This window comes from Aquarana catesbeiana, linkage group LG09 (genome assembly GCF_042186555.1).
Source record: "Aquarana catesbeiana isolate 2022-GZ linkage group LG09, ASM4218655v1, whole genome shotgun sequence".
Taxonomy (NCBI): Eukaryota; Metazoa; Chordata; class Amphibia; order Anura; family Ranidae; genus Aquarana; species Aquarana catesbeiana.
In genome coordinates this window covers 167,738,525-167,763,989 of record NC_133332.1, presented here as the reverse complement: position 1 = coordinate 167,763,989, position 25,465 = coordinate 167,738,525, and the positions used below count along the sequence as shown (strand labels likewise).

The window sequence follows — 25,465 nt, the reverse complement described above, 5'->3', positions numbered from 1 at the left end:
TAGTGCCAGACAGGCATTAGACTGATCCCAGAATTTAACTTAAGGGCATAGCCCATAAAGCAACATTAACTGCTGGCTAGGTCAAAACCACCAATAAAGCTGTGACAAAACATCACAACGGGCGGGAGGGTGGGCAACTCTTGTGACAGCTGAATCTCCTCAGTTGGACGTGGCCTAGCGTAGCCTCTTCCTAGAGTTCAGGCTTCACCCAGTCACCTCAGGTCTTTGTAGCCAATCCTAAAGGAGCTACTTAACATCCATTTTAGGTTCACGCTCACAGCGATGCCATTCTTCCAGCACTCAAGGTTCCCTTTACCTAAAGGTGGTTCCGGGGGCCTTCATTATCTGTTTTGTATTATTCTGCACTGTACCCATGATCATTGCCATTCTGACCCTGGTTTGCATTATGTCTAATCATTCAGCAAATCACCCATCCTGTTACAGGACTATAGCAGTAACTTAAACAGTAGATTATAATTTTTTTCCTTTTTTTTCTTTTTTTCGTTTTTTTTCTTTATGATGTTTTTTTTTCAATTTGATATCTGCAACAGCTGAATTTCAAATACAGTAGAATTCAGTAGCGTTTGGTGGATTTAAAGATATGGTCCTATGATTATTTGTCAGGCAGTCCAGAGTTACAAACATCCAACTTACATACAACGCATACAGCCTCCAGTGTTTGGTGCTTGGCCACATGAAATTAGACTCTTTGCTGGATCCTCCTGAGTCACAGTCTAATTTAAAACTGTAAGTCAATTTGATGAATATGTATTGAATGAAAAAAGTGATGATGATGAATATGTTTTGTGAATATATATTATGTATGTATATCATCTTTTTTCTAGTAACCCATTGTTACTGCACCCTCCCAAGCCCTTGAAGAAGCCAACAAAGGCGAAATGCGTCGAGTTGAGTTACTCCCTCCTTGTGTGATATGGTTAAATACATGAAGTTACCTTTTGTTACCTCTAAAATTATACTGTTTACATACATAAGTAGGGGTCTCTATCTTTGGGGTGCTTTGGGTTCTGATGATATGCTAATACTATGTTTCTTCTATCTACAAGTGGTATATATTAACCTCCATCATCATAAATTTTAAAAATTTTTACAATAAAGATCTCTTTTAATTAAGTGTATATTGATAATTATACTGAGAGGAGATTCAACACCTTTAAAGTCCCTTTCTTTTTTTTTTTTTTTTTTTTCATTTACATACAACTCATACTTACAAACGGAGGGAGACAACAGGAAGTGAGAGGAAATCTGCCCCTAGGAAGGAAAAATCACTCCTGTAAGAGTTATTATGGGAAAAAGGTGTCTCCACTGAAGCTTTATCACCAATCCTTGTTTCAAGTACAACCCAAAACTTACAAAGTCCAATTGTCACAGGGACAGCCTTCCCTATGCTGCCCAAAAAACATAAATACATTGGAGTTACACTTAAAAATTTACCTGTTCCAACTTGCACTCAAATTCAACTTAAGAACAAACCTATCTTGTGTGTGGCCTGCCTGTATGTATCCATCTTATGACTGCTTCCACTGTATCTGCAATGGGCCTGATAATGGTTTAAGAACCACGCTTCACATCTAGAAGTAGTGGTTATAAGGATGTAAGATATTACATGTTCTGTTGTAGATTAATTCTTTCAATTAGTCAGCCATGTTAGGTTGTTTTTGGGCACCTTGTGGAATATGACGTTTTTATTTACAGACGCTTTTCCCTTATTTGATTTGAGATTGCTTTTATTATTTTTGCCACAGCGAATAGTCTAGATTCCAAAAATGGCTTTGCTTGAATGGGCTTTGTACAAGGTTTTTGTGATGTCTGTCCTTATCCATTATGCATTCTTGACATTCTTTACCCTTCTGCCTGCTCATTTGTTTTGGAAACCTTAAAAAGGGAAAAATGTAGTTAATAAAATGTTTTTCATAGCTCAGTAAGAAGGCTGAGCTGTTCTAAAATAAATGTGTAACTGATGAATAAACTCGGGGGATATTTTGTGAAACTAAAGGAAAACAAGGAAGAAAGTATGAAAGGAAAACAATAATTAAAGGAAAGCAAAGAAAATGGAAAGAGATTAAGTCTTTGCTGTTATAAAATATGATTTATGCTTAATTGTAATCTAATAAAATACAAGAGGCATCTTGTAAACAGGTGGTGTAAGCTGTGCATTTACACTCTCCTACAACAGACAAATGTTTTGCACCACTGTGGTTTTATAGGACATAAGATATGTGTACCTTCCTGCCCCATTGAGTTTAATTAGCCCTATTGCAATAGCCCATTTTTTTAAATTGTGCTGTCATAGTAGTTAACCCATTCATAACCTGTGGTATTTTTCACCTTCAATAGAATGATTCCAAGCTATTTTTTCTATCATTTTTTTCTTACACAGCCACAAATCAATTTTGTTAGATGTTTTTCTGTCTGGTTGGAGACATAGTTTATCTTGATTAATTCTCTTGATTGCTCACGCAGATGCTGCTGGCTAGCAACCCTTCTAATCGATCTGCATATATTCACCAAGGAAAGCCCCATTTTGAGTCCATTCAAGTCTCTTAGTTTAACTGATGTTCTGATGAAGGGAGGACTTTTTATGTCCCCTGAATGTGTTGGCTGTTGTTTTAGTATAAACCAAAAAATTAATTTGGACGCTATTATCATATGGTCTGGTGCTCCTTCAATTGGTGCATGTTTTTTTCTGATAACTTGCTGGGTACCCTACTGTTGTGAGCAACCTAATGTGAGTCAGGGAGCTCTCCAACTCCTCTTAGTTGCTTTTTCTATCATTGGAGTCTACAAAATAATTTTTTGGATGTTTTTCTGTCTGGTTGGAGACACACCTGGACAGCCTAAGTCCTCCCAGATTCATCCAAATTTCCTTCAGATCCACTCATAGTCAGGTTGTCAACCATCTGTAAATTTATAGACAGTTTGTAAATGTGGGCCTATTTTGCAGCCTGTTCGTAAATCTTTGGTACAGGCGGCGGCTGCCTGTAAGAATGTGAATTTTGGCTGACTGTGCAAGGTGAATGCATCTTCGGCATGCATGCCAACGACAGAGACAGCTATACTATCATGTTTGGTTTTTCTCCTTCTCCCTCTTTGTGCTGTTAGGTTGGATCTCCCTGGACTCCCAATCATGCCTGCTTTAACTGGCCTATGCCACCACTGCTTCCAACACCTTGCCTACCTGCTGCTGCTCCCCTGTTGGATCAAGTGAACTGCAACTGCACCAAATAAAAGGTCAGCTATCTGCCTACAAGCAGAAGTAATGCTTGCCTGCCTGTTGCAACCCTTTCTGATGCATTCACTTTGACTTAATATCATATGGTAGGCAAAAAAACAATTTATTGCAGTGTGCTTTGCTAACTAATGAACGGCTCTACTAAGTCTCATGTTTGTTTTTCTCTGTCTTTGTGTCGTAAGTTGGTTTTCCTTTCCCTGGACTCCCACTCTTCCAGTCAGGCCACTTTCCACCAGGCTCATCCTGTTCCACCACTGCCGCCAATGACTTTGCCTGCTGCCCTCCTTGGATCAAGTGAACTGAACTAAAAACAAGGTCAGCTGTCTGCCTACAAGCAGAAGTACCACCTGCCTGCTGCAACTCATCCTGAAGCATTCCCTTTGGCTTCATATCACGGTAAGCAAATCCACAATTTGCAGCGGTAAGCTTTCTCAAGAAATTATCTGCTCTAAACCACTAACTCCCCGCAAATTTTAGTAGAAACAAAAAATAAATAACATGGGACTTTATATACGGGTATGTGGGCAACAGAAACGCAGTCAGTATAAAGACACAATGTTGATTGCTAAATAATGATTACATCACAGGTTAGAAAAATCTATTCATAGGTTTGTGTCCATAATGACAACGTGTAACAAACATTGTATGTAAGAAACTGGCACCAACAATAAATTATACATTGTATAATAAATATATGACCGCTGCATCAAGATAATACATTGTAGGGTATATATAACAGCCATTTTAGATGACACGGACCACCTTAGAAACAGTAGAAAGATAAAATCTGTACATATGAAACTGGTTAAACCAGCCAATGGAGATGAGATGCACCAAATAATCCCTATGCTTTTTGTGGATTTTAATCCACTCTTCAGGGGAAAATGCATTAAATATCTGTAAAAAAAACACAAATATATAAAATAGAAAATAATATTGTATAAAACAATCTAGCCAGGGTGCCTGACAAAGATGAATACTAACCAAAGGAAGAAGAGTGCTTCTACCCCGCTAAATATGAAGTGGTGAGATAGCAACAAAAGTGCCACTCAAGGCACTTGAGTGGCGCTCAAGTACTACCTGCCTGCTGCAACTCCTCCTGAAGCATTCCCTTTGGCTTCATATCATGGTGAGCAAATACACAATTTGCAGCGGTAAGCTTTGTCAAGAAATTATCTGCTCTAAACCACTACCTCCCCGCAAATTTTGATTAGTCTCTACTTTTACTTACTTTTTGATTAATAGCCCATTTTCCTCAGTCCAAGAAACACAAAGGCCCTCTTTCTCTGGCTGACTCCTGCTGGGTTAATCTTCTTTAACCCCCCTCCCCCCCTCCTCTCCTTTTTGCCCACCTCCCGGGTTTCTGTTACCCTCTAATCTCTCTCCTCTCTTTGCTTTTTCATTCTTTTATTTTCTGTTCCAGTTCTCTTTTCTCTTTCACCCTACTGCGAAAGAGGTGGATAGTTTCTCACCCATTATAATTACATTAACATTTTAGTCCCCCCTCCTCACCTCTATAGTCTATGACTATCAGGAAGATCACAATGGGACAAACTGTATTGTTCACTGGAGTTACATGACCTTTGGCTTAACTTACCACATCATTAGTTAATGCTGCACACAGCAGCCTTATCTATCCCTTTTCTCCTGTCTCTGTCCTGCGTTATCCCGAGTGTGCTGGGTCCTGATGCCCCAGCTGAACTACAGATTCCCAGAGACAGAGTCCAGCTCCAATCTGCTTAGTTTCCCACAGGGCCCCAGCCGAGCTCTGTAATCCAGTAACTTGCTTCCAGTTTGCCTTCTCCCCAGTCCACACCCCTCCTTCTCTCTCATTGGCTGGGGGAAGTCATGTGTTTAGGGTAATTTATTGCAGCGCAACTAGCAAAAGTGTATCAAACATTTAATAAGATATATATGTGTGTATCAATATTTGCTTGAAAGGCAGAATAATTTTGCTACATTCAAATAAATAGTGAAAATCAATCAAAATAAATAGCTCCAAAGTTCATTGTAATAGTAGGTTGTGATCTTCCACCTCCATGTTCACAAAAATAAATGTGCTTGTCAATAGTAATCCTCCACCAGTGAATGGATAGCCACTCACCTTATACTTAGACCCCTGTTTCACCAGAGGGTCCAAGCAAGCAGTCCCCTAATGGGCATAATCTCAGATGACTGCTCCTGGTCTGCACTTCAATCTCCAACACCTCCTGTCAGTATTGTACGCTCTCAATCAACAGTATATGTAAATCAAACAGAAGGAAATCTAGTGCTCTCTTTCAGAGTGTTTATTGCGGAATAAAATCAAGATAACGCACTCACATAATTGGCACTCAGCCGTGCCAGCGTATTGAACAGATAATCAGCTTCCAAGGGGCTTCTGCATAGGTAGTGGTAACCACGGAATTAAAAAAACGAGGGTCTGGCTCCTATTCCCAGACGCGTATTGTCCTGGGTGTGGATTTCATCAGTGACTGGTGCCTAACCTTCCATTCACTACTTATAACAGTTACACCCATCCTATCTGGCCATTCAAAACTGCTGTCAATGATGCTAATGATGGGAGGGATCACTCTACGGATCTCCTCACCACCAACATCTAGGACAACAAGTATACGGAAACACCTTTCATCATCACAGCCTAAAATATATAAAAGTCAAACAATTGTTGCCTAAACCCTCTATATATTACACTAATCTCCCGCGGCTTCACCATCCCATCACTAGAAGCACCAAAGGTCACAATACATATTCAAAACTCTATTCAAACGAATATAAAAAATATATCCACGTGTGCCCGAGTTTCCTGAATGCAGTGGATGGCCGAGAGCAGCCTGGGACAGGGAAGTGTGGCAGTGTGCTTACAATGGGGGGGAACAGTGAGCAACCTGTCTGTCAGACAAAACAGAGCGAGGCAGGAGGAGAGTGCCAGCTGAGAGTTGGGATGAGACCTCTATAACTGAGGTAAGACACTGCTCTGCTCAGGTCACTCACCTATTGAGGATTCTCTGTACCTTCCCACCCTGGAAAGATTGGACACATGTGAGAATGGTGAATGACAGCTTGAACAGACAGGTGGAAAAAAGGGGGGGTTGAATCGCGCTAGAAAGTATTAGAGATCATACACATCATCGCCAAACCAAATAATTAAAAGATGAGTGAAAGGATCCCCATTAGTGCGTTAAACATAAAATTCAAAACACATTAACACATTGATGATCACTCAAAAATGATAAACCAAAAATATTATATAAAAGTCCATATACAAAAATGTGAATCACCCAAGTGATATAAAATATGTATGAAACTCAAAATAGTTCCACAAAACAGATTCTTGCTGTGAGAAGGAAAAAGTGCTTGTTCCACCACCATAAATGAGACTGGCCGCTTACCAGAAACTCATGATCCCCCGTTACAGAGGATCAGAGAGGGCTGTTTGTCAATACTGATTCGAACCACGACCAATGGACCAGAAGCCTTACACCGAGATGAAACATCAGAGACCTTGGTATCATACTAGGGATGTTCACACTGACAGGTACTCAGACCTTCACAGCAGTTGGCACGGACTCACTGGCACCCCGAGACGAGTTCACCGACACTTGACTGTCTGTCTTCCCGGTCTTCTCCACACCGCGCTCCATGCAATTATGTCTCCCCCATTCAGTCTGGTGTCTCTCAGGGCTGTGGAATCTGCTGTTTGAAAAGTGCCGCTCAGCTGTTCACAGAACTTCTCTCTAGCTCAGAGCAAGTGCATGGCGCTTGAACAGACACACTGCCTCCTACAGCAACTGCTAACACTTACAAAAAATGTATTAAAAAAAATCCAACACCTCCGGCTGGAGGCTCCAGGGGCCCTAGATTTTATTGTGTCAATTTGAGCAGCACCAGAAGGGGAGGGCATGTCGTCATTACTAGGAGGGGGGCATATCATTACAAGGATGCTGGGGGGAGGGGGGCATGTCATAATTACTAGGATAGCGGGGGGAGGGGGGATGTCATTACTAGGATGGTGAGGGGAGGGGTATGTCATCATTACTAGGATGCGGGGGGAGGGGGGCAGGTCGTCATTACTAGGATAGTGTGGGGAGTGAGGGAAAGTGCAGAAAAACAGCCGCAAATGCTCCCCCCTGGTGACCCCTGCTACCTGGTTGTGTGCAGGAGCCTGGCTTGGAGGACACAGCCTTGTGTTGGGGGTGGGGTGATGATCCTTGTTGCCGCCCATCTTTTACCCCTCCTGCCCCCGTGATACAGCAGAGCAGCCAGCCAATAACCCTGATGTAACATTTCTACGGATTAGTCAGGGCTCCTCGTTATTCACAGCCGGAGTCTCTGATTGGCTGCCCGCAGCCTGCAAGCTTTTATTATTGGTCCAAATCATTTGGTGGGGGGAAGGATTATGGTGTGGGGTTGTTTTTCAGGGGTTGAGCTTGGTCCCCTAATTCCAGTGAAGGGAACACTTAAAGTTGTTGGTAAGCCACTATCTCATCTTTATATCATCCCCTCTGTCAGATAAAAACCTGTATCCTAGTGCCTGTGCTTTATTAAAAAAAAAACAATTTCTATCTGTTTTAACAGTGTCCTCCAGTGATCACATGACTCTAGGCTCTCAGCTCTCCCCGTCTGAGCAGGTGGGGCTGAGATTACCCGGTTGACGTCAGTCAGGGAGGACGGGAGGAGAGGAGCAGAGAGCCTGGAGTCATGTGGTCGCTGGAAGACACTGGTAGATTTTTTTTTTTTTATAAAGCACAGACACTAGGATACAGCTTTTTATCTGACAGAGGGGATGATATACAGATCAGTTTTAAAGCAGTGGGGAGAGGAGCAGATCAGCAATAGTGAGAGATGACAGGCAGGGAGGGGAGGGGGGAGGAGGACAGAGGGAGACACAGGAGAGCTGCAGATAACAGAGTATGATGGAGGCACGTAAATTGACAACACTCAGCAACCCTGATATATCATGGTCAAAGTACTGGGGGAAGGAAGAAACTGGCAGGATCAGCCAGGTATTTCAGGTAATACAGGGGGCCAAATGACACAGCACAGGCACTGTGCTGTATAACATGCTTTAAAGGAACAGGATCTTTATTTATTTTTTTGGATCAACATACACTTTAAGGCGTCAGCATACTAAGACATTTTGGACAATTTCATGCTCTCAACTCTGTGGGAACAGCTTGGGGATGGCCCCTTCCTGTTCCAACATGACTGCACACCAGTGCACAAAGCAAGGTCCATAAAGACATGGATGAGCGAGTTTGGGGTGGAGGAACTTGACTGGTCTACACAGAGTCCTGACCTCAACCTGATAGAACACCTTTGGGATGAATTAGAATGGAGAATGCTAGCCAGGCCTTCTAGTCCACATCAGTGCCTGACCTCACAAATGCGCTTTTGGAAGAATGGTCAAACATTCCCATAGATACACTCCTAAACCTTGTGGACAACCTTCCCAGAAGAGTTGAAGCTGTTATAGCTGCAAAGGGTGGGCCAACTCAATATTGAACCCTACAGACTAAGACCGGAATGCCATGTGCGTGTAAAGGCAGGTGTCACAATACTTTTGGTAATATAGTGTATAGTCTTCCCTTAGTATATTCATTAAATAATAATAAATATATAGTAAATAAACTACAGATTATATGTTTATATATATATATATATATATATATATATATTCCTAAAATGTACCATAAGGGGTTTTAATACTGTATTAGTGGAGGGGACTCAGGGAGTGCTAAAAGTCCACAGGTTAGGGGGTGCAAATTACTTGCCTTGCCTTGGGTGTTGACAACCTATGCTACGCCACTGCCTGGGCTGAAAGTCACGCTACCACTATTGACCAGCTATTGGCACTGCCTCCATCCAGAACCCTTCTATTGGAACTCTGTCCTCTGATAAGTATGTCAATTTTGGAAACCAGTGTTTTGTGAATGTCTACTTTGTTAATGTGTGTAGGAACTTGGGTGGGTAGGGACTGGGAGCCTGGGGACTGTTCCCTAGAAAGGTCTACAGTGTATTGAGAAACCAGCTGAGTGTCTCTACAGACACCACCACCAGATTAGACAACCAGCTCATCTAACAGTAAGTGGTTATCTTTCACACTCAGGCCAGGTTCACACTGCTCCGACATGGAAGTCAAATGACTTCCAATCCGACTTTGCCCTACGACTTCATGTCTGACTTCCATGTGACTTCAATAAACAGGATCCGACTTTGATCCGACCATACCAGGCCCTTTGAGTCTGGTATGAATCTTGAGGAGGGAACCCCATGCCAAAATAAAAAAAAAACTGTGTGGGGTCCCTCAAAGGGTCTGGTATGGATTTTAACCACTTCAGCCCCGGAAGAATTTAACCCCTTCCTGACCAGAGCACTTTTTGCGATTCGGCACTGCGTCGCTTTAACTGACAATTGCGCGGTGGTGCGACGTGGCTCCCAAACAAAAGTGACGTCCTTTTTTTCCCCACAAATATAGCTTTCTTTTGGTGGTATTTGATCACCTCTGCAGTTCTAAAAAAAAAATAGCGACAACTTTGAAAAAAACGCATTATTTTTTACTTTTTGCTATAATAAATATCCCCAAAAACATTTTAAAAAACATTTTTTTCCTCAGTTTAGGCCGATACGTATTCTACATATTTTTGGTAAAAAAAAAAAATCGCAATAAGCGTTTACTGATTGGTTTGCCCAAAAGTTATAGCGTCTACAAAATAGGGGATAGTTTTATGGCATTTTTATTGATAATTTTATTTTTACTAGTAATGGCAGCGATTTTTATCATGACTGCAACATTATGGCGGACACATCGGACAATTTTGACACATTTTTGGGACCATTGGCATTAATACAGTGATCAATGCTAAAAAATTGCATTGATTACTGTAAAAATGTCACTGGCAGTGATGGGGTTAACCACTAGGTGGCTCCGTAGGGGTTAAGTGTGTCCTAGGGAGTGTTTCTAACTGTGGGGGGGGGCTGTGTGTGACACTACACTGATAGCCGCTCCCGATCACAGGGAGCAGAAATCAGTGACAGTGTCACCAGGCAGAACGGGGAGATGCTTGCTTACATTAGCATCTCCCCGTTCTTCCTCACCGCAGGTATCCCTGCGGACATCGGGTCTGCGGGACCCGCGATCGCCGTAACAGAGCTCCCGGTGTGCGGCACGCGCCCATGAGCCGCCTCTCAAAGGGCAATGTACAGGTACGTTAATCTGCCTGTACGTGCCCTTCTGCCACAGTATATCTGCCTGAGACGGTCGAAAAGCGTTTAAGGGGAATCCCCATGCCAAAATTAAAAAAACTGTTGTGGGGTCCCCCCAAAATATATACCAGGCCCTTATACGAGCACGCAGCCCGGCAGGTCAGGAAAGGGGGTCCACATGCTCTCAACATGGGGGGGTGCTTTGAGGCAGGGGGGGCTCAGCGCGCCTCACCCCAAAGCACCTTTTCCCAATGTTTATAGAGACAAAGGCCTATTCCCTACAACTCTGGGCAGTGGTTGTGAGGGTCTGCGGGCAGGGGGCTTATCAGAATCTGGAAGACCCTTTAACAAGGTGCCCGCAGATCCCAGCTCCCCATGTGAGTGTGTATGGAGTACATTGTACCCCTATCTATTCATATTTAAAATGAAGACTGCCCTGTCGTAGCTCCAACGTGTGTTCTCCCTCTGGTTCTTCTCCCTCCGGATCTTATCCCTCCGGATCTTCTCCCTATGTTCCTTCTCCCTCTGATCCTCTCCCTCTGGGTCTTCTCCTTCCGCTGATGTCTTCTTCATTTGGTTCTTTTGGCAGTTCTCCCTCCACTGATGACTTCTCCCTCCGCTAGCTTCCGCTGTTGTGTCGGCTCCCACTGTCTGCCATTTCTTATATAGCCATGGAGCGTGGCCATCTGGTGACATCATCTGGAGACCCTGTCCCCTTGTGACATCACTGCCCAGTGCATGATGGGGCAGTGATGTCATAAGGGGCGGGGTTGCTGGATGACATCACTGGATGGCCATGTCCCATGGCTATATAAGACATGGCAGACAGTGGGAGCTGACTTTGTCAAGAAGAGGCCCTTGTTCCCATCAACACGGGGACAAGGTGCTTTGGGGTGGGGGGCACAGAGGGCCATGTTGAGGGCATGTGTCCTAGTATGGTCCAGGAGGGGGGGGGGCTCATTCGTCTCCCCCTTTCCTGAACTGCTGGGCGACGGCTCAGATAAGGGTCTAGTATGGTCTTGGGGGGGACCCCACACCATTTTTTAAAAAATTTTGGCATGGGGTTGCCCTTCAAGATCCTCAGAGCACAAGTCACATGCCACAACTCGGATCAGTTAAGATGATGATCTGCCTTGGATGCGATCTTACATACAAATCAATTGGCTGAAATTGTGTCCAAGTTGGACCAAAGTAGTGCAGGAACCTTTTTCAAAGTCAGACTGACACATGTCAGACAAGTTAAGACGGCTCTCATAGGGAACCATTGATGTATACACATCATGTGACATGTGCTCCCAAAGTCGGAGCGTGTGTCGCAACAGTGTGAACTGGGCCTAATACAGCAAACTCACATTTTGCCTTTGCAGCCTACTGCATAAGGCAAGTGGTCAACACAGACAAACAACATGGTTTTTCTTCTTCACCTTTTTTAGACACCTTCCAAGACTCCAAACCAATCTTCACATGTGATGCATCTCTAATTGAAGTTAATATGTTTTGATATTTTTTTTACAAGGTTCCAAAAGATCAGTTTTCATTAACAACTATAGCTTTCCTGACTTTCGTCAGACATGCAGGTATCTGCAGTACACAAGGCAGTAGTAGGTTGCTTATACAATTACTGAAATTTAAGAGGGCTCAGTCTGGGCTGGTTTGGCTTTAGTTTTCCCAGAGAATGGTGACAAGATTTTAAAGGGCTCTTTGATTTCATTTTAAAGTTTGACACATTTAACAGCTGTTGTTGGTAACGCAACAGTCCAGTTTGTGTGTTTTAGGTTACAGTGTGTGCAGTGCAGCTGCACTTTACAAATGGAACGTATGGAAGGTGCAACGCCTCAGCCTCCTGGCAAAAAATGCAAGAAACTGAAGAATTGCTCTTTCTCAGGCTCATGGCTAACAGGTCTGCAGTTCAAATACTGGTTATCAGCACATGATGATTCAAAACAAAATGCAAAGTGCCTGTGGTGAAAACAATCGTTCAGTATAGCACATGGTGGTGTTCGTGATGTCCGTAGTCATGCTGCAAGCTACAAGCACAAGTATATTGCTGCAGCCAGGCAAGCCAACTCTGGAATTGTTACATTTGCTAAACAAAGCACAGAATCAGAAGTGTCGGCTCATAAAAAAACTTGTTTAACTGAGTTGAAAATAGTTCATTTTATTGGCAAACAAATTTGCCACTACGTTTGTTAGATAATCTCACTAATAGCATGGCTGACTGGTTTACAGACAAATTAGCAAGTTCCCTCTGTTGTAAGCTTACAAAAAAGGGTCCATGCTAATCAAAAACATCATTGCCAAGTGCTGTAAAGAGCTGTTGTGCCAAAAATTTTCCTGTTGTCACTTTTCATTACTGATTGATGAAACTACAGACATTTCAACAACCAAAATATTTGCCATGGTGGCCATTTATTTTCATGAAGATGCTGGTAAAACCCAGTATCAGTTCTACCGCCTTGTTGATCTCACCGAAGCTACTGCTGATGCTCTTTCTGAGCAGATTAAACAATGTTTCCCCCCCGAGGAATGGTATGGCACTTGATGCTGATGGTGAAAGTGTCATGATTGGTCCAAGAATGTATCTATCCTGCTTGAAAGCAGAGCAGCCTTTCATCTTTCACATTCATTGTACCTGCCAGATTGCTGCCTTGTGTGCTGCAGATGCATGTAAAGACATATATAACAATAGTTGCAAGCATATACAGTTGTATCATGAATTTCAGGCAGATTATCTAAAGATTTTACAGCTTTGTTCTACCAGTAACTTTTCAATGCTTGAGTGTATCAACCGCATTCTCAATCAATATGATGCCCTGTTAAGTTGTTTTCAGTCAAGTGATGATGTAGACCGCTTGGTAACTGTGGAAAGGATAAATCCACTACAGGATCCTATCACTAAGTGCTACTTTCTGTTTCTTCAAGCAGTTTTGATAAATTTCATCCAATTCAATCAATTTGTAGAGCAATTCTCCTATGTTACCTGACTTGTAATTCAAGTACTGCAATCTCCTTAAAATTCTTATGGGATACTTTATCAAGCCAAACCTGTTGGTTTCCCTTGAAAATGATGTACTGAATGCATTTGACCACACAGAGTGAAAACAGACAACATTTTTATTGGCTACCAAACAAGGGAACATTTGTCTACAGTAGAGGATTTGTCAGCTGTTCAACTGTTCATGGTCCAAGTAACAACATTTTACACAAGAGCAGTAACTGCCATTAAAAAACGGATGCCCATTGGAAACATAATCATTCAGCCGTTGGCTTTACTAAAACCTTGAAACAAATTTTTCTCAAATTGTTCCCCATCAGATTTTGATAGACTGTATACTGAATTTATTGAATACCAAGTGACAGATTTCTCAGATGTTGCTCAGACTGACAAATATGTTTCTTATTGGCACATGGTAGGACAAAGCTGTATCAGGACCCTTCAGGGCAATCTGAAAGTACCTAAATTCCCATATCTGGTTAAATTTGCAAAAATTATGCTTTCCCTTCCCCATGGGTCAAGCTGAGGTAAAACGTGTGTTTTCATCTGTGAAGTTAATGAAAACTGATTTTAGGAACAAACTTCCCACTCCAATGTTGGAAGGACTGCTGTCGGCAAAGTGTGGTCCAGGAAGAATTACTCAGCAAATGCGTAAACATGTTAAGAGTTTGTTAGAGTAAGGGCCTAATAGAGAGGGAAACCCATGTTCCACACACTCCACACCTAGGGGGAACCAGCCAGATATATATTAGATAGAAAAAGGTATTGTAGAAGATGGGCTTTTAAATGGTATTCCCCATGGTAAAGATAAAACATATATATACACCAATCATTCTTATAAAGATAAAAAAGTTTATTTATTAATATACAGTGGGGACGGAAATTATTCAGACCCCCTTAAATTTTTCACTCTTTGTTATATTGCAGCCATTTGCTAAAATCATTTAAGTTAATTTTTTCTTCATTAATGTACACACAGCACCCCATATTGACAGGAAAACACAGAATTGTTGACATTTTTGCAGATTTATTAAAAAAGAAAAACTGAAATATCACATGGTCCTAAGTATTCAGACCCTTTGCTGTGACACTCATATATTTAACTCAGGTGCTGTTTATTTCTTCTGATCATCCTTGAGATGGTTCTACACCTTCATTTGAGTCCAGCTTTGTTTGATTATACTGATTGGACTTGATTAGGAAAGCCACACACCTGTCTATATAAGACCTTACAGCTCACAGTGCATGTCAGAGCAAATGAGAATGATGAGGTCAAAGGAACTGCCTGAAGAGCTCAGAGACAGAATTGTGGCAAGGCACAGATCTGGCCAAGGTTACAAAAAAATTCTGGTGCACTTAAGGTTCCTAAGAGCACAGTGGCCTCCATAATCCTTAAATGGAAGACGTTTGGGACGACCAGAACCCTTCCTAAAGCTGGCCGTCTGGCCAAACTGAGCTATCAGGGGAGAAGAGCCTTGGTGAGAGAGGTAAAGAAGAACCCAAAGATCACTGTGGCTGAGCTCCAGAGATGCAGTCGGGAGATGGGAGAAAGTTGTAAAAAGTCAACCATCACTGCAGCCCTACACCAGTCGGGGCTTTATGGCAGAGTGGCCCGGCGGAAGCCTCTCCTCAGTGCAAGACACATGAAAGCCTGCATGGCGTTTGCTAAAAAACACCTGAAGGACTCCAAGATGGTGAGAAATAAGATTCTTTGGTCTGATGAGTCCAAGATAGAACTTTTTGGCCTTAATTCTAAGCAGTGTGGAGAAAACCAGGCACTGCTCATCACCTGTCCAATACAGTCCCAACAGTGAAGCATGGTGGTGGTAGCTTCATGCTGTGGTGGTGTTTTTCAGCTGCAGGGACAGGACGACTGGTTGCAATCGAGGGAAAGATGAATGCGGCCAAGTACAGGGATATCCTGGACGAAAACCTTCTCCAGAGTGCTCAGGACCTCAGACTGGGCCAAAGGTTTACCTTCCAATAAGACAATGACCCTAAGCACACAGCTAAAATAACAAAGGAGTAACTTCACAACAACTCCGTGAATGTTATTGAATGGCCCAGCCAGAGCCCCGATTTAAACCCAATTTAGCATCTCTAGAGAGACCTAAAAATGGCTGTCCACCAACGTTTACCATCCAACCTGACAGAACTGGAGAGGATCTGCAAGGAGGAATGACAGAGGATCCCCAAATCCAGGTGCTAAAAACTTGTTGCATCTTTCCCAAAAATTCTCATGGCTGTATTAGATCAAAGGGCTGCTTCTACTAAATACTGAGCAAAGGGTCTGAATACTTAGGACCATGTGATATTTCAGTTTTTCTTTTTTAATTAATCTGCAATAATGTCAACAATTCTGTGTTTTTCTGTCAATATGGGGTGCTGTGTGTACATTAATGAGGAAAAAAATTAACTTAAATGATTTTAGCAAATGGCTGCAATGTAACAAAGAGTGAAAAATTTAAGGGGGTCTGAATACTTTCCGTCCCCACTGTATATAGTGTTCATAAAAGAGAAACAAACAAAGGGGCAACTAAAGCCCAAATATATGTAGAGAACATATCACACATATATCAAAAATGGTATCACATGACTTGTAATGGATCTGCCAACATGTTTCGCGGTCATTACCGCTTCTTCAAGGCTTAATCCTCCATATGTGAATCACAAAACATCTATATAGTTGGATGTGTTCAGGCTAAAGGGAGACCAAGAAAGGGAAAGACACTTCACCTCACTGATATTCAGCATATACTGTATGTATAACCACAAGTTTGAAAATGCATTCAAGCCTAAATGTAAAGCACTGGGTGTTTCTTATGCTGCTTTTGCTGGTAACGTGCTTAAGGACCATGATGATGTGATGGTGGTGTAGGACTAATACAGTGACAGTCAAAAGTCCACAACATCAACATGAGGTTCTTTATACAATTTTTACAAAATGAATGATATGTTTGTACTGTAATAGCATTAGAAATACTTGCAAAACACAGAAAATTACAGTTTGAGTTATAAAAATATTGGTTACGGGTAAGGCACTTCAGGCCTAAATGTTTTCCTATGTATGTTTTGCAGCAGTTCCTATTGGAACAGGTGGTGAGGGAAAACCTTCACATGGGGACACCTGTTCCACTGAACACTGCTGCAAGGTCCTTTAACAAATTGTTATTTTAACAATGCATTACTGTCTCTTTGGCAGCTGGTTACTGCAATGTTAGTTGTTTATTGTTGTCTCTCTGCTCCAGCTGGGGAAAGTCACCCTCTATTTGCCTTGTTTACTATTATTACCAAAAGTATGATCAAATCCAGAACAGCAATAGAGGGGAACCTCTATTCTTGTGAATCTGGTGGCTACCTAAGGTTTCCCCTCACTTTCTGAGGAGGCCACTGCTGCAGTTTGTTTTCTTATGCAGCCATCTTTTCAGAATGTGTATACACTCGGTAGATTATCTTGCCCAACAAAGAGGTAAGCACAATCATGGCTATGAGTAACATTATGAAAAAGGCATTCTTTAATTTTCTGCCACTAACTGGCAAACATGTACAGGGCCCAATGCTAGGCTTTGGCTTGAGGAGGTTGGTCTTTTTTAATTAAAGGATGTATTATCATAGTGTACAAATACTATGTTACACTGGAACTTTTATGGAATAATTTTACTTCTGGAGGCATCAAAGCTGTTTTGTAATTGATTCACCAAACCTTTCCCAGTAACTCATTTACATTGTTGTTCCATTTATAATCCACTATTAGTATGTTCTTTATAAATGTGGAAAAATGTCTGCCTATATTTTGGGAATCTTAGAACATTACCTAAATGGAATGGCATTTATTGGCATGATTAACTTGTGTAACTAGGTCAGAGAGTGTTTTTTTACTCATCATTAGTTACATTATCTTTAATGCTTTCCCACAATACCTGCAGAATAATCAGAGTACTTGATCATCTGAAAGCAATTCTGCAAATACACGCAGCTAATTCGTCGGTGTGTTTTATGTGACAGCACTCCCTGCAGTTAGGTTGCTGGCCTTCAAACTGTTTCATAACTTTCAGACTTTTTTTTAGGTTCACTGAGTTTGGCTGTAGATTATTCTACTGGTTAAAAACAAAGTGTTTGATTAAGCTGTCTCTGCTGTTTTCCAATCTAGCTGCAGCAGGATTTTCTTCTGTCCTTTTTTTACCTTTTGTGATTAGAGTATTTTAGGTATACTCTGCATGTAGATAGACAGTATAGCAAGCAGGGTTCTCTTTGAGGTATGTCGTTACCGCTACACTCTTGGGTTTGTAGCTTATATTTTTTGATTGAACTCCATGTGAAAAGTGAAGTTCTAAATTTCCCTTTCTTTGGCTGATAGGGTAAGAAACCTGCTCCTGTTCCAGTATTTGGCTTTATACATGTACAGCTGCTGCCCAACATCCCCTATAGACAGTCGTCTACAGGCTACTCTCCATATTTTGCAAGTAATCCCCTACCGTGCATAGGCAAGGCTTTTAATGCCGCCATTCTTTTATGCTTAGTTAATAAAGCAGGTCAAGGAACAAAAGCAAATTAGAGTTATTGTTCACAACCAGATTTCAGTGTAGTGAAGGTAAGTCAGTGACAAGTAAATGCTGTATGGATCCAATAGGTCACTGCACCCTGCACTTTTTCTCTTCAACTTACAAAATAAGCTCATATGACCTAATTTCTAAGTTTTGAAATGCATGGCCTCTGGAAAAAATGATTGGGGTTAATAAAGACAATAAGGTTGTTTTACTAAAGGAATGGAAAGTTCACTTATGCCCCGTACACACGATCAGATTTTCCGACAACAAATGTTGGATGTGAGCTTGTTGGCGGAAAGTCCGACCGTGTGTATGCTCCATCAAACATTTGTTGTCGGACTTTCCACCAACAAATGTTGGCTAGCAGGTTCTCAAATTTTCCGGCAACAAATGTTTGTTGTCGGACTTTCCGATTGTGTGTACACAAGTCCGTTGGACAAAAGTCCATGCATGCTCGGAATCAAGTATGAGCCAGAGATATAGCTAGCGTTCGTAATGGAAATATCACGTATGTCTTGTACGTCACTACGTTCGTAATTCTTAGCCAACATCCTTCGAACAAAAATCCACGCTTTTGTTGTCGGAAAGTCCGATCGTGTGTATGGGGCATTAGTCTTCACATTAGTTATTTGAATATTAAAGGGACTGCAGTCTGGTCTTCATGGGCCCATGAACACTCCTATTAATTGCTATTATGCTAGCTCTTGCTTCTTCTGTTCATGTATCACTTCATTTTTTTTTCGCCTTCCATGTGAGCTAACTCTTTTTACCACTTCAAAGCTAGCCCCTGCATGGGCATAACTTTTGCATGTTCACTATTTGTTAAAACCAAATAAAAACTGCTTGAGAAGGGTGGCTGAAATGAATGAGATGGAGGACTTGGTGGCCACTGAGAAGGGCCTCAGGGATTAATTCCTCAAGAAGTGGTTCTACTGGCACAAAGTGATATACTCCAGTGAGTACAAGGCCTTGCTGAATTAAATTAGCTTAAATGGAGATTGGATCGGCGAACATCCAGGATCGGTTGGGGTGGCGGTTTGACTGGATTCTCCCTTCCACCCCTCGCTCTCCCCCTCCCCGGCTTCCCCCTCCTTTTTTTTCTTTCTTTTTCTTTACATAAATTAACAAGAAAACCCCTTGCAGGATGCAGAGACTCTTTAGAGCTGGGCCTTCCGGAATGTTATCTTCTTGACCTGTGTACTGTTTCAGACCTCACTAGTTTCTAATGATGGGATTTTTTAACTCAGTGATATATTTTGACATGGGTTTCCTTGGTCTCTGTATTTTCTGTGAGTTATCTTAAAATAAAGTATTGGGGAAAAAAATAAATAAAAACTATTGAAACAGAAGGGACCACAGTCACTGGGCTAAGTGGACCCCCCATTGCTAAATCAAATCCAGAGTCTATCCTAGTTTATCCTTCGATATTTTCTTGGGGTAGGTTAATTTCTCGAATGCTATATTTCTTTTTTAAAGTCTGTTTCTCCACTGGGGGGGATTCATCATCTATATTTGTCCTAAGGACCATTCTCATTCAAAATTTTGATCTGTGATCAGAACAAGGTAAATCTTTCAATAGGGGCATTAATTGCAGTGACAACTTACAAAGAGAGGATTGAGCCTCTTCCTAAAACAATAACAGAAAATGCACTAGCAGATAAATAAACAGAAAAAAAAGCAGCTGGCAAAAAGATAGTTAGCAAACTATGTAACAGTGATAATTGTGCAAAAAAATACAGGAGTATTAAAGTGTTACTAAACCCACAAACAGTAAAATCTGTTTGTATATGCAGAATAGCATGCTTGTTATACTCATTGTGGAACTTAAGGGGTTAATCCTCTGTACTGTGTAAAAGGCTCTTTGATCCTGTATGGGCAGATCCTCCTCCTTCTGCAGGGTCTCTCCCGGCAAGGCCAGATAAGACACAGTGAGGGTAGAACTGTTGCACATGCTCAATTTGATCTCTATTGCTGGAGAGAATATTTCCTGTTTGAGTTGAGCTTTTCAGGTTACATGATATTGACATAACACATGTAGGCATGTGCGCAGATCCTAACTGATAGCCCAGTCCCTCCCTCCTCCTCCATGCCCAGTAACTAAAAAAGAACACAGTGGGTGGGATATCACACCTCCCATAACAGCATGAGGACACAGGCTATAATGGAAATCTCCTTCTACCTGAACACTCAGCACTCAGGCAGACCCTGCAGTTTATCACGTGACCGTGGTATACAGATCAGCCAAAAGGTATATATATATATCAGTATGTTAATGCAAAAAGAAGATTTACAAGCTGTGGGCACGGGGGGGGGGGGGGGGGTTGAACTATTTTCATAGTACTGGGTTTAGTAACACTTTAACCATTCCCTACTGTAATTAAAACTGAAAAAAAAAGTGTGGCTTTAGATATATGTAGGGATTTGCTGCCCTCTACTGTCAGCTTCTAGTATCACACTGTAATGTAAAGTTATGTATGTCACTTCCTGACTCAGGGGTTGTTGGGAAAAGCTTCTGGAAGGAGGAAGTGGAAAGAGAGTGGGCCTCAGCAACATAACCTGTCCATACTTCTAATATCAGATCAGAAGAAATGATTATGTAAGTATTTCTGTGTTCTAAAAGTTTAACTACAGCTGTCCATAGCTTTTTGAGTGTATTGCTAAATCCTCGTAACAGACTGAGCATCTCCATTCTATTACTATCTCACATTCACAGTGCTAGATAACTAAATCATCAATGCAGATATTGTCTTTAGGTCTTAGACACAAAGACAGGTGCCTCATCAGTCTCAGGGGTCCCTGCAACAGGATTTTGCTGCAACATTCATCCGCAGGTATCCCTATTAATAACTATATATAACCAAGTATATCTGCACAATTCCACCAGGTCTCCTATCGGGCTCTTTGATGATAACATCTGTTTGTACATTGAATGTATGTGCTGTTATTAATCTCTTCTTATATAATGTTTCTATTATTTCTATACTGTTGTGCATCTACAGTATGTGCTTTTGGTTAATGTTATATGCTGGTTGCAGTAGCTCTTCTGCTCCCAATTACTTTGATTAGATTAATGGTTACTTTCCCAGGAAGGAAATCCCCTCTGTTCACAGTGGGCCTGTCCAGGGTGGCGGCACTGCCAACTTTATTATCAAACCCACTCTTCCACTTAGCAAAGGTAGCGCAATATCCTGTTTGGGAAGGGCCATTTCTCAAAACAACTCCACCCCAAAAATTAGGGCTATACATATTTTAAAATATACCTTTCATGGGTGAAATATGGTACCTACTGACTTCCTTCTGAGAATACTAGTTCCCCGGCTGTCCTTGTGATTATTAGCAGCAGTAATGATGCCAGGCTTTCATATTCAATGTCAATAACCCCAAACAAGTTTTCAGATTAGGTGTTATGACACTACTTTGTGTGACCTGCTGAATGTGTGTGTTTATGTGCATATGTATATATGTACATGTGTGTGCGTATATATATATATATATATATATATATATATGCATATATGTGTGTGTGTCTATATATATGTATATGTCAGGTAGCTGTCAATTGCAGGGTTAAAGTGGTTGTTAACCCACTTCTATAAAACCATCTTATCCCCTCTGTACCTTAATAAGATGTGTCCCTGTGCCTTTGTTCTGTAAAAAAAATCTGCTGATCTGCACTGATATAAGCTGTGCTCTGGGCGCACAGCTGATTCCTCTCCTCCTTCTCTTTCCTGCTCACAACTGCAGTGGGTGGGGCCGAGCCATCCCGCTGACGTCAGCGGGTAAGAGGGGGAGAGAAGAGACAGAGAGCCGACAATCAGCTGAGTGCCCGGAGCCGCGCTCATACAAGGTACAGATCGGCGGATTTTTTACATTAAACAGGCACAGGGACACATATTATTAAGGTACATAGGGGATAAGATTATTTTTTAGCAGATAGAGAGGAGCAGGGGGCGGGCGCAGGTACGAGCAGGGAGGGGAGGAGGGAGGAGGGCAGAGGACACAGACACTGGGAGAGCTGCAGACAGGAGAGCTGCGGCTGATGGAATCACGCAAACAGACCACGGTATCAGGGGCTTAGCAGCCATGATTATCGTGGTCTGTTTGCAGGGGGGAGGGCATAGCCTGGCAGGATCAGCCAGATTTTTTAGGGTATACAGTGGGCCAAATGACACAGCACAAACACTGTGCTGTATAACATGTTTTAATGGAACAGTATCTTGTTTTTTTTGGGGGGGGTTAACAAATGTTTTAAGCCAGAAATACACAGATAGAATCGCAGCCAGTTCAGCAGGGAACGGCCGAGATTTGAACCAAGTATGGGCAGGTTAATTGTGCCTAAGTCAATTCATCGATCGACTTGGGTACAGTCAGCATGTAGGATTTTTAGGATGTAATTATTGCCAGCGGCCATAGCCGCTAGTAATAATCACTGTGTTCTCCTGACAAGGATGGCTGCAAGTGCCCCCCCACCAGGAGAACACAATGGCTCCGTGGGAGGGATTCCCCTGTTAGCACTGACTGTGGGAATCAAGTGATTTTCTTTCATGCCGACCGTGGTTGGATGAAAGACAATCGCATCATGTACGGTCTGCCATAGTTCAGTAGTAACAGTCATTGTAATGCTCTCATAATAGCTTTATAAAGTTAGATTTTGCCACTAACACTAGCAAAACCCAAGTAAATATTTTGTCAAATAGGCAATATGCAATATTCATAATTTGGCCAAATATTTATCACACACTTTTTAGTTGCCTAAGTGTATTCTTTCAACTGAAATTATTTTTTATCCTATGGATTTCCCAAATCAGTTGTATGGCAGAATATACTCTTTCTTTAAATGTGAACAACAACAGAATCTTTCTGAGACTTTGTTTTACAGGTTTTGCAAAGGCAGAAATACTTTTTATAGCTTTTGAAAGCTTTCTTTGACTCATTCTGCATTTCATTGCACTTAAAAGTTACATTTTGATTGTTCACCACCCATCTGCTGACCAGTAATTGCACATGACCCTTGGAACTTTTCTCCTTAATGGAAATTGGCCCTTGTATTATTTCAACTGGCCTCCGGGGAAAACACAACATTTAAGCATAAATAATAATTTTCAAAGCTACTTTGATTTTTGTTTTCCAGGTGTGCCATTTCTAATGCAGTATTATTCCATCCATTTTTTGGGCCTTAAGCAGGAAATAAATCTGCCCTGAGACAATTTGCCTCATTTGTATAGATAACGTACTAGCCATTACCCTGCATGCAGTTCCCTCCAGCAGTGTATCTATCGCCACCAACCATAGGAGGTTTTGAGCTGAGAGCTAATTTGTACGTAATAGGCTTCAGTATGCAGATAATTATGTAATTCAGAAGAAAAAAGGTAACAACAAGGACATGCTACCTGTTATTACATACATTTTCAGGTGCTTTTCCTGAGGACAGCAGGACAGCCATGGACCTGTTATTTAGAACTTCAACTTCTCCCAACTACAAGCATCACTTACCGTTTTTTAGATACTTTTAATCTTCTATGAGCTGGACATGCTCATTATTGTACTGGCATATTTTCTAACTTAAAATCCAGCTCTAAGGATGCCTTCATCCCTAGATCTGCTTTGAAGCAGAGAGCAGGATCAAGTATAACCTTTCATTCTCACCACTGGCCTACTACTACTACTTGTACCACCACTTAGGTACAAGAATGGGCAAACATTTTCCCAGTTCCTAGGCAGATATCTGATCATCTATGTCCATCCTAATTGTAGTTACCCTTCTCTAGGATCCCTAGTTTTTGATAGAGTTAGGAATGTCTTGAAACTCCTGTCAATTTTTTATTGGTGTTTCGCTGCTCCTGAAATCCAGCCTCTTTATTTTTCCTGTCACTGGGACAAATGTGACGGGAAATCAAAGGTTTTACAGTTGGCACAGAAACATAGGGAAAAAGAAAATCTGTTACCTGATACCTGTTCCAGTGACAGTGTAAAAAAAGCATTTACCCTCACCCACCTTGTTGCTTTCTGACTGGTAGAGTACGTAGGCAGGTTAAGGTGGCACCCACTAGGTGACCCACTTAAGAATGTTACCCTTTTAAATACTTCCAGGAAGGAGAGTGAGTTCTGTTCCTGCCTGGCAGGATCTTATATAGTGTTAGAGGAGTTAGCTGAGGGGAGTAGGTTGCTTGTCATGGGATAAAGAGCCATGGGGGGAAGACACCACCTAAGACCAGAGACTTACCTTGTCCTTTCCCCTGGAAGGGTTCCCCTAGAGATGGCCACAAGAGATATCTCACTAGCCAGATGAGACTAATGACTGATTATGGAGAGAATCCTTTAATTTGAACTGTGTTTAGCCCAAGGCCCAACTGACTGTTATATCTTGTGAATCTTCAGTAAAGAAGAAGTTTATCTGCATGTGGCCTCTGAGTGAGTTCTTCAGATAATACAGGAGATGAAGTGAGTGAGTTACAGTGATGCCACCTGGTTGTCAAGCCCTGGGAGATGTTGGCCAGCATCCTAATACCCCTGGAAGTGTGGGGGTACAGCCGCACAACCAGTAGGGTGGGCAGAGGATCCGGTCGCATTGAGGGAGGGAGAGAGTGGCGTTACAGAACAAGGGTTGATATGCCTGAGAAGGATAGTATCTTTTATGTTAGGGGTGCTCCGCCTGCCACGAATAGGCAGGCTGCTACCCACAGATACTGGAGATAAATAATGGGTATTTTAACCTTTTCATACTCTATACAGAAATGAAAAAAAAAATGATTTTAATGCTTTAAATAACTTAGTGATCTTAAAGGAAACGTTTTTTTGAATGGCCCATAGAGAATGCCATTGCTATATTTTCCTTCTGCAATTGCTAGTTGCCTGGCTGTCATAGCAATACTTTGGCTTACTACAGAGCCACTGATCTGCACACCAGGAAAGACAAGTCAGGATGGTGAATTTCTATACTTGTTCTTGCTTAGTGATTCAGAGAGTATTAAAGCCAAGGCATCAGGATGACAGCAAGGCAACAAGCATTTGAAGAGTGAGAATTCAGCAATGGAAGCCTTCATGTGTCATTCTAGAATGGTTTTCTTTACATCTAATCTGCAAGCAAAATTAGAGAGTGTCTTTCATTGCTGTCATAGTAGCCTTTCTAAGTGTCAAATGAAGCAGATCCAAAAGAGAATTGCAGTCTGAGGGTTAAACAAAAAATAGAAATTGAGTAGTATTATCATTGCAGACAGTGCATGACCCTTAACAAGCTGAGACATTGATTGGTCCAGAAATGTAAAAAAAGCTGTGATCATTTGTTCTGTCTCTTTATAAGATCAGCCTATAAACAGGCATTTGTAATACACAAACATACTAGTCTCCAGGCACCATCACTGCTGAGATTTCCAAACCCTTTCTTTTATGTCACATTAGTGGAAAGTGACCTGTTGTGTTTGTGGAAGCTCTGGAATCCCGCAGGAGAAGGATCACTCAGTCCTC

At 41.7% G+C, this 25,465-nt stretch overlaps 1 long non-coding RNA gene across 1 annotated transcript in view; it reads left to right on the top strand.

Moving 5' to 3' along the window:
* The window catches only part of LOC141107254 (uncharacterized), a 52,335-nt gene that overhangs the window by 18,653 nt on the left and 8,217 nt on the right, over window positions 1–25,465 (top strand). The window contains exons 2-3 of the long non-coding RNA XR_012235842.1: window positions 3,124–3,252; window positions 3,436–3,649. This is a non-coding gene — a long non-coding RNA (uncharacterized lncRNA). The remainder of the gene's footprint in view (window positions 1–3,123; window positions 3,253–3,435; window positions 3,650–25,465) is intronic.